An 11,042-nucleotide genomic window follows, 5' to 3' on the forward strand; every position below is an offset into this window, starting at 1 on the left:
TTCATATAAATTTAAAGAACGTCTGCACGAGGATACTTTCTTTATTCTGGTTATCAACATGCATGGGAACAGTGGCGGTGCCAGCGTCTGAAACGTTGGGTCCGGGGGCGGGGGAAAATGAGGGACAAGGTAAAATTTTTTGTGGGAAATATTCTTGGGTTGCCCTAGGTGGGCGTGGTCGGGCGTCGTTCAAAATGTCTCGAAAGTTTTATAAAAATTTAGGGGTTTCAGAGGCTTATTTAATATATTTTATAAGTAGATAGTCTAGTAATATGTAGAAAATACATAACATTTTTTTCTCCCCGGGCCCCCCCCCCCCCACCGTAGCAAGTCGTGTACTGTATTACAAGTACTTGCATTATTGCCATAAATTGTTCAATAATATGTTTATTATTTTAGTCAATACCTTATCAATCATCATGACGTTTGCTTTGTGAATTGTTTGGACATCATTTAGATCGCTGAACGACATTATTTGAATGACGTCATAAATTTTACGAAATAAACTATCTCCTCGTGTTCTATCAGATATTGATACTTGCTTTCCATCTCATGGCCTCAATATGTCAACACATCGATATCAATGAAAATACAACCACTAATGAGGAAAGAAAAACCAAAGGTGATTTTTTGTCACTATCTATCACGCAACCCGGTTTACAGTATAAACATAAACTTCCTAAATTAACTGAGTTAAAAACTGGAAGGTATCAGAATATTGTTGACAGTGTTGTTTGTGTTGACGTTGCATTGTGCACGCTGTGTCGAGATTGAGGGAACATCATTTGTTACGCTTATGCAGGAGAGAATGCTATCAGTTGTACTACCAGTTTTTTAGTGGAAGAAGTTATTATACTGTGGTTTACATTTGAAGTGTGGATTTTTAGTATATTTAACATATTGAATGATCGTTTATTGGGATCATGTCAGAGCAATTTTAGTGTGTCGGTACTCCACGAAACATGCAATGCAAACGAAACATTGCATCGCACATCAAGTACGCTGTCGATAGTTGGTGTGTATCAAGCTGATGCTGGGTTTTATGTGAAATGTAGCAGAAGCAGTCGTCAAACACACTATAGAACTTGAAGTTTTATGGCTAACAAACCCAAACTATAGTCAAATGCCTGTGTTTGCAGTCGTTGGTGATGTGACACTAACGTGTGTTTTACAGACTGGCATTTCAGCAAGAACTCGCCTAATCTGGTCAATGTATGACATAAATAACGTATTTTAAAAACAATGAACCGACAAGATTCATCCAACTACATTAAGTCACGTCTACACCATCACTGGTGATGACGACGTGTATTTCATCTGCGAAACTAAGTTAATTACTAGTGGAAGGGATGTACAGGGACGTACCGTGGGGGGGGGGAGTCGATGGGCGCGGTCGACTCCCCCCCCCCCTTTTAATTTAATTTTTCGACTCCCCCCCCCCCTTTTAAAGAAAGTGCCCTTTAAATATGCTCGCTTCACTCACAAACGCACCCCGCGAATTCTGAAAGCTTTGCTAAATTGCTCCGAGTTCAGCTTGCCCCCTGCGCTTTCGTTTCGACCCTTCCCCCTTACATTTTTCACCGTACGCCCCTGATGTAGAAAGAAAATTTATTACAAATACCATCCATGTTATTCCAACAATATCCGTTCAGGTTCTTCCACTTAGCTGCACACCTTTCTCTCCTGGTGACCAGGCGTGTTTCGTCTGCGTTGTCACTACAGGCTACAGTCTCCTGGGTGTTGACTAGGCCTACTCGTGGTCAAGAAGTGATCATGAAAAAATAATAAGATACATCCGGGAACAAATCAACACTGTATCGATGAGATTCGGCCAGGAGAAGACCAGCAGCTTATCATCAACGTTTCTAATAAATACCAAATGTATGCAACTGATACAAGCATTAATGTTGTAATGCAGCCTTTACTACGACAACTCCTTCGTCAGGTCAGTCGTTTAGATGTTACTTTGGATTTTGTTAGCAACAAATGTCGGTTTCATCGTTACAATTGTTCTGCTGTGACCTACATCAGAAAACATGAACATAGTGAAATGGAGAGCTTAAAGGTAGGCCTATCAAGAAAAGACGGGTCTATATAGAAAAACAAGAGCGAAAAGACGGACCGACAGATACATTCCCTGCAAACAGTGGCGTAACAGGCGGGGCCCCGGACGGTTTTTACCGGGCTGATCTAGCCGTCGTACCGGGCTGGGTAATAAGAGAAAAGAAAGAGGGTAGAGGGAGGAAAAGAGAAAGAAGAGGAAGAGAAAAGGAAAGGAAAAAGGAAAGGAAAAAGAGGAGAGAAAAATAAAGACAAGAATAAAAAAGAAGATATCATAATGACCAGACTCACAACACCCTGCAACCTCTTCTCCACTTAACTCCTTTGATCTAAGCTGCCAGATGGCGTAGGCTAACCACCGGGGAACAAGGGGAAAATATCTATCTTTTATATATTGGAACATCATGACTATACTGTATATGGGTATAAAAACTTTTTTTGTCAAAATACCTTGTTTTGACCCTTTTTTTTTGTCAAAATACCAAAATGGTCTTGTGTAAGATAGGTCTTCAAAGTTTCATCACGAAAGTACATCAAGATCGTACAATACAATCATATAAATTTGTCATGTTCAATTAGCAATAATTGCCTTATTTCAATACATTGATGTATGTAAATGAAAGTAAAACTTGTAAATTTTGTCTCATTGGATGTATTTCAAATGTGACTTTCGAAGCAGAAGGAAAAGCAACAGTACCCTCAAAAGGTGATTCGTGATTGTTTCATGTTAAAGTTGTATTGTGCACCCTGTGTCGAGATTGAGGGAACATCAGTTGTCACGGCTTATGAAGGAGAAAATGCTACGCTCAGTTGTAACACAAGTTGCTCTATGGAAGAAATCTTTATAATATGGGAAACATCTGAAGTGTGGATTGTTGACATATTTAATAGATTGAATGGTCATTACTTGGGCTCACGTCAGAGCAATATTAGTTTATCGGTGGTCAAAGAAGCATGCAATGCAATGAAACATCGAATCGCACATCAAGTACGCTATCGATAGTTGGTGTTGGTCAAGCTGATGCTGGATTTTATACGTGATATGTACCAGAGACAAACGTGAAAAACATATAGAGCTTGAAGTCGTACCATTATGGCTAACGAAGCGAAATTGCAGTCAAATGCCTACGCTTGCAGTCGTTGGTGACCTAGTGACAGTCAGTGGCGTAGAAAAATATTTTTCATTGGGGGGTGGGGGATGATTGGCGTGTTAGCCAGTGTCGTAACAGGCGGGGGGGGTGGAGAAACTGCCCCTCCCCTGACGGTTTTTACCGGGCTGACCAAGCTGTCATACCGGGCTGGGTAATAAGAGAAAAGAAAGAAGGGAGAGGGAGGGAAAGAGAAAGAAGAGGAAAAGAAAGGGAAAGAAAAAGAAAAAGAGAAGAGAAAAATAAAGACAAGAATAAAAAGGAAGATATCATAATGACCAGACTCACAACACCCTGCAACCTCTTCTCCACTTAACTCCTTTGATCTAAGCTGCCAGATGGCGTAGGCTAACCACCGGGGAACAAGGGGAAAATATTTCCCACCCCTTTATAAATGCCCTTTTCATCCCCTGAAGTGCCTAAAAATCTCAAATTTCTTGTCAGAGTAGGACAATTTCCTCTAAAAATTGCACATTTTAGGGATTTTGAATCAATTCCGACGAAATTAGAATTAAAAACACCGGGGGACAAGGAGAAAATATCCATTTTTGCAAAATCTTTCCCCACCCCTTGATAAATGCCCTTTTCATCCTCTGAAAGTACCTAAAATCCTTAAATTTCGCGCGCTTCGTGCGCATTTCTTGTTACGGTAGCCCAATTTCCTCTATAAATTGCACATTTTAGGGAGTTTTGATCAATTCCGACGAAATTAGAATTAAAAACACAAAAACTTTTTGAGCGCTTCGCGCGCATTTACTAAGGATTTTTTTTTTAGGGTTATCCTTTTAAGTTTTAAACACATAATAGTCCCAAACTCAAGAAAGAAAAATTTAAGATAAAGATCATTTTAACCTAAAAGAAGCGCCTCAATGTGTATTGATGGTGAAAGAATATGTTTGTAATAAATAAAACCATGATGAAAATGCTTATATTTAGTTTCAAACACAGTGTGTGGCCTATATTATAAATAAGATAAGCCCTATGTCATATTGTTTTCTATATGAGGAGGGGGGTGGGGTGGGTATGGTAAATTACTAACCGGGAAAATAAATACCCACTCTTACCCAAGACCCCTGTTACGCGCCTGGTATTAGCGCCAATGTGTGCCCTTGTGCGGACAGGGGATGTGTCCCCTCTGAAGCTGGAAACCTTGTTTTTGCGAAATAAATTGATGCAGTTTGCTATATAGGCCTAATAAATAAATTCCTCATCAACCGATATAACCTTAAACATTCTTGGAATTGACATAACATTACTGATGTCGTACACACCCTTCAGTGGGAAATGTGGCTCTCTTTTGCAAGCACATCTAACATCTAAGGAAAGAAGAGCTTAGATTGGTACCAGATAAAATAATTTTGTTATCAACATTAATACATTATGCTAATTTTCATCTTTGTAAGCGCATAAGACAGTGCGAATTATTTCGGTGACAGTCTTTTGAAGTGTGTAAAGCTCCATTTTATCCCATATATAGTCAAAATATTGGGGGGGGGATGATACAATGGACCATCCCCCCTTGTCAGATATTGGGGGGATATATCCCCCATCTCCCCCGGGATCTACGCCTATGGTGACAGTGACGTGACGTGTGGATAGTTGATGAGGTTTCATCAACTATCCACATAAGCCTTTCAATGTATGACCATAAACAACGTAAGTTAAAATCAATTCGACAATATTCTACAAAAATTACATTAAGTGACGTCTACACTATTACTTGCGATGATGAATTTCTGTATTTCATCTGTGAAACTAAATATTAATTACAAGAGGGATGGATCTTGAATGCAAATGTATAACAAACACCATCCACGTTATTGAATCTACGTCTGTTCAAGTTCTTCCAATTAGCCAAACACCTTTCTATCCTGGTGACGAGGCCTGCTTCGTCTGCCTCATCACTACAGGCAGTCTACTGGGTGTTGAATACTCGTGGTCAAGTAGTGGTTATGAAAATAATGAGACACATCTGGGATCAAATCAGTACTGTATAGACGAGATTCGCCTAGAAAATGACCAGCAGCTAATCATCTGTAACGTTTCTAATAAATACAATGTTTACGCAACTGGTAATACAAGCATTAATGTGGCTGTACAGCCTTCGGACCGGTCATTCCGGTGGGAGCTGTTACTAGTTTGGCTTTTATTACCAACAAATATTGTCATCATCACTGTGATTATTCTCCTTGTGACCTTTCCAAGAACGCGTAAGAACAGTAACGTTGAGAACATACAACTCACTATATTACAAGGATTTATTGATGATTCTGTACCACAAAATATCTACAATAGCTATGACGCACGAGATTCCTCGCGACATACTGACGAACCCGTACAAGAACAGTGGTATTCACATGAATGTCATCGGTTTCCAGATACCCAAGAACAGGGACAAGACTCTCCAACAGACGAAATGGATCTAGAATACCTATATCAAGCAATCATTGACACAGACGTAAATCCAGAGCAGGAATTTCAAGTAGTAGAGGATCAAGAACAGCTATTTCAAGTTGAGCAGAATCTAAGACAACGTCATCACCAACACGATGAATGTCCTGGACTGAGATCTCCAGACGTAGAGTATAAAGGGAATCTGTATGAAAGAGAGCAGAATCCGGAGCATATATATGCAGATGATCAATGGCATTTCTACTAGGTTGAGCTGAATCCAAGCCAACATAATCATCAACATTTAGAGCAGAAATCTCCAGATGCAAATAATCAAGGACATCTATATCCGGTTGTGCAGGATCCAATACAACATAATCATGATGTAAATCCAGACCATCCACCAGTGGACTATCACTCTCTAGATTTAGAGGATCAAAGACCTCTATATCATGTTTTGGAAAAAGACTAAAGACAGCAGTGAAATCAACCACGATCGTCAACCAGATTACCAGAACATTTTGACATTTTGGAACAGAAAAATGTTGTCTAGTGGCGTATATCTAGGAATCGGGGAAGGGAGGGCAGGCGCTAGCGGCGTAGCTAAAGGGCTCAGTGCAAGATTAATTGCCGGACCCTTTGATGTGAGAGGGGAATTCTCTCAGTTCTCAAAAAGTTCATCGTAAGAAGTGCTTCTCTTCCCCCTACTTCTAAAGGCCTAGGCTAGTAATAAATACTAATGATAATCAGATTCGTAACTATTTTAAGAGGAGCATATTCGGTCTCAGCGGGTCTTCTAAGCTATTGAGAAAATTGGTGACACGTAAAATTAAACCAGTGCAGTTGCGAATCAGGTAATTCTAATAGAGGGGGCCGGCTAGGGAGAGATTTTCAAAGGTAGTGGAGAATGAAGACTACCTCAGCCATGCCATAACTGGAGCTGAGGTAAGAAAATGTATGATTATAGCAACTCTAGATGGCCGAAAATGGCACTCTCAGACTTACAATATAATGAACATAAGTTTTTTATAATTTGAAAATATACGGGGTCTGGCCGGCCGGCTGTGGCTCCCTTGAATACACTACAGTGGTGGCCCCCAGAGGGACTGGGGGGCTATAGTCCCCACCCTCACCCCACCCTCCCCACGTCGGGGAAGACGAGTAAATATTGTCGGGGAATAAACAAAACAAAAATTAATTACTCCTCTAAAAACTGAATATTATTGAGGGGCCAGCTGCCCGTTTTTTTTTTTCAAAATTAAATTGGAAATTATTATTTAATTATTTTTAGGTCTATTTATGAATGGGCCTCTAATAGTCCTGGGCCCCAATGCTTTGCACAGGCAGCACTGCTCGTATATCTATAATATATTAGATGGAGTTCCGAATTTGGTGGCCTATGCTCTGGAAAGGTGACAAGGATAAGTAAGATAGATCTTCAAAGGTTCATCAAGAAAGTACATCACGATACAATACAATCATAGATTTGTCATGTTCAATTAGCAACAATTGCCTTCATTTCAATGCAATAGGTCTATCACTAAATACATCGATGTATATAAATGAAAGTAAAACTTGTAAGTTTTGTCTCATTAGATGTATTTCAAATGTGACTTTCGAAGCGGAAGAAAAAACAACACTAGGCCTACATTTAATAGGTTTATTCGTGATTAAGTCTACTGTATCTTTCAGTTTGAGCTCGAATACAAAGTTTAATACAGAGATACATCATAACTTGGTACGCGATATACAATACCATTTATCATTTGCCTGACGAAGGTTATCGCAGATCAGAAGTTATTTTGTGATTTCGTATACCAAGGAACAACATGGCAGGTATTGGAACATTGGTTATGTTGTTGTGTTTTATGTTAAAGTTGTTGTGTGCACACTGTGTCGAGATTGAGGGAACATCAGTTGTCACGGCTTATGAAGGAGAAAATGCTATGCTCAGATGCACCACAAGTTGCACACTGGAACGAAATTTTGTGCTGTGGAGTACAGACACGGTTTGGATGGTTAATATACATAATCAGTTGAATCATCAGTTAAACTCAAGCCAGAGTAATTTCAGTGTGTCTGTATTCAACAAAACGTGTAAATCAAATGAAACATATCGCACAATAAGTACGCTGTCAATAGCTCATGTTGGTCAAGTTGACGCTGGGGTTTACAAGTGTTATGTAGCAGAAACAAATATCACACGCAATACAAAGCTGGAAGTTGTTCCATTAGGCCTACAGCTAACAAACCCAAACTGCAGTGAAATGCCCGTGTTCGCAGCAGTTGGTGATTCATTAAATGTGACGTGTGTTTCAGAAACAGGGCTCCCATCATCTAACCTAAGCTTGTCAATGTATGATAACAAACAACGTCATCTAGAAACAAGAGACCGACAGGAATTTTCAAAAATTATATTAAGTTACGTCTACACCATCACTAGTGATGATGACTTTGTGTATTTCATTTGTGAAACAAAATTAATTACAAGAGGGATGGATCTAGAAAGAAAATGTATTACAAATATCATCCACGTTTTCCCAACAACATCCGTTCAAGTTCTTCCACTTAGCCGTACACCTTTCTATCCTGGTGACCGGGCGTGCTTCGTCTGTATCGTTACTGCATGCAGTCTTCTGGGTATTGACTACTCGTGGTCAAGAAGTGATTATAAAAATAATGATATACCTGGGCCTACAGGTTCAAATCAGTACTGTATCGACAATATTCGCCCTGAAAATGACCGGCAGCACATCATCTGTAACGTTTCTAATAAATACAATTTTTATGCAACTGCTAATACAAGCATTAATGTGGCTGAACAGCCTTCGGACCGGTCATTCCGACGGGAGCTGTTAATACTTTGGCTTTTGTTACCAACAAATATTTTTATCATCATCGTGATTGTTCTTCTTGTAACCTGTCCCAGAAAGCGTACGAACACTGACGTTGAGAACATACAACTCACTAGATTACAAGGATTTATTGATGAGTCTGTACCAGAAAATATCTACAATAGCTATCACGCACGAGATTCCTCGCGGCGACTTACTGACGAACACGAACAAGAACAGAGGTATTCACATGAACTTCATCGGTTTCCAGATACTCAAGAACAGGGACAAGACTCTCCAACAGACGAAGTGGATCTAGAATACCTATATCGAGCAATCACTGACACAGACGTAAATCCAGAGCAGGAATTCCAAGTAATAGAGGATCAAGGACAACTATTTCAAGTTGAGCAGAACCTAAGACAACGTAATCACCAACACGATGTGAATCCTGGACCGAGATGTCCAGACGCAGAGTATAAAGTTAATCTGTATGAAATAGAGCAGAATCCAGAGCATGGATCACCTGATACAGATAATCAATGGCATGTATACCAAGTTGAGCTGAATCCAAGACAACGTAATCATCAACATGATGTAAATGTTGAGCAGAGATCTCCAGATGCAGAGCAACATCATCTATATCAGGTTGTGAAGGATCCAATACAACATAATCATAATGTAATTCCAGACCATCACTTTCTAGATTTAGAGGATCAAAGGCCACTATATCATGTTTTGGAAAAGGACTAAAGACAGCAAAGCAATCACATCAGTTAACCAGATTACCAGAACATATCAACATTTTGTAACAGGAAATTGGTATTTAGTGGAGTATCTAGGAGTCTTGAAATTGGGAAGTGGGGGGAGGTGGATGGCTCGATAATTAAGTGAGGGGGCGCTAAAATTAGGTGATTTTTAACAACTTGAGCGTGATTTTTTGCTTCGGACACTTTCAACGGCGCGACTGGGAAGAGAACTTTTTTTTGGGGGGGGGGGGTGTTCAATATAAGCTACTTGTCATAATAGCTACTACCTACTCAAGAACTAGCAATTAGCAATAAACAACTATAGCAATGAAATATGATGGAAAAGCAATTAATAATCTTAGAGTAAATAAATAAAACAAACATTTTGTAAACTAGTGAAGGAGAGGTGAAGTTGTGTATTGTAAAAGGAGGCTAACGTCGTCGGCCGACGGTATTTTTTACATATTCGTAAGTTTGTTTAAGGTTGCAACTGAGTAAAATGAATTAGAGGTTTATAAACTTTGAACAAATAATTTTTATTCCTTAATAAAAACTATTTTCTATGGATTGTGCCACAGAGATATTCCAGTTTTACGCTACTGTATTAAAATTTACAAAATCAACATTTTTTATTTATACTGTAAAAATTTAGACATATATGAAGCATCTGTTATTAAGTGCTAACTTTGCATACCACTATGTTATTACTTTTCTCACCAACTATACTAAAATATAAATAAATAAGCTATGTTATACGAAATTCAAGTAACTGAGAAAAATAATATTTATAACATGTATACCGTATGTGTACAAATTAAAAATTAGATGAATATAAACAGGTTTGTTGCATAACATGTAAAAGTAATTTAATATATATATATATATATACACCAGTGGTGGCGCATCGATTCGCCCGACGGGGGATGGTGGTCCAGGATCTCCGACGGTGGGGGCCCTACAGTATGTTCCTGATGAAAAAAAGTGGGCGTGTTCGTGCTCGCTCAAAATCTCTCAAAAGTGTTCCTGGGGGAGAAGCCCCTAAAAAATATGACAATCAAACCGATTAAATAAGGCTTATTTAATCGGTTTTGAGGTCTACTAATATGTTATTTTCTCTCTTCTCCCCACCCCCCACCAGCCTCCGCTGGCACCACCCTTGATATACACCACCTTTAGACAAGATTAGGAAGATTATTGTGTTTTAATGATATGGAATACTTTCTTAGTTTAGTACTTATACATTTCTGCGGCAATTGCTTACTTTGTATACTTACAATAATTTTTGAGAAAAATTTTGTATCATCAGGATTTAATCCCAAACTCTCTGTCCGATTACTTTTGTATTGCACTGCTGAATTTTTTTTTTTTTTTTAAATTAGTGCATGTTTTTCTTATGGTATTGAATACATTTTTTCTCTAAATACATTTACCTTTAATATGTATCACTTAAGAATGTGTTTCTATGTTTAATATCTCATATATTTAACTAAGCATAAATGCAAATAAAATCAATATTAATAAAAATTATGAGTTAATTAATTATTTATTACAGCTGTTTTAATTGAGAAATTATAAACATAAATATAATTAACTTAAGTATTGTATATTGTATGTTTATGCTGTCAATTTGTTGACCTTAGCAACTATATCCCAATGCAGAGCTTAGCAGAATGGTCTAAAAATACATACATTCATAATAGTAATCCTAAAGCCCTGTACAAAAATGTTATTTGGTAAAAAATGTGATATGCCTAAATATGGTCATGATGACATCACATCAAGAACATATATAGGCACATAATGACTATACATGGGCATACAACAGTTTGATCATGTGGAAAGAGCTTTAACATTCTTTG

The sequence above is a fragment of the Anneissia japonica genome, unplaced genomic scaffold (assembly GCF_011630105.1).
Source record: "Anneissia japonica isolate Jap-2015-1 unplaced genomic scaffold, ASM1163010v1 scaffold287936_len456577_cov159, whole genome shotgun sequence".
Taxonomy (NCBI): Eukaryota; Metazoa; Echinodermata; class Crinoidea; order Comatulida; family Comatulidae; genus Anneissia; species Anneissia japonica.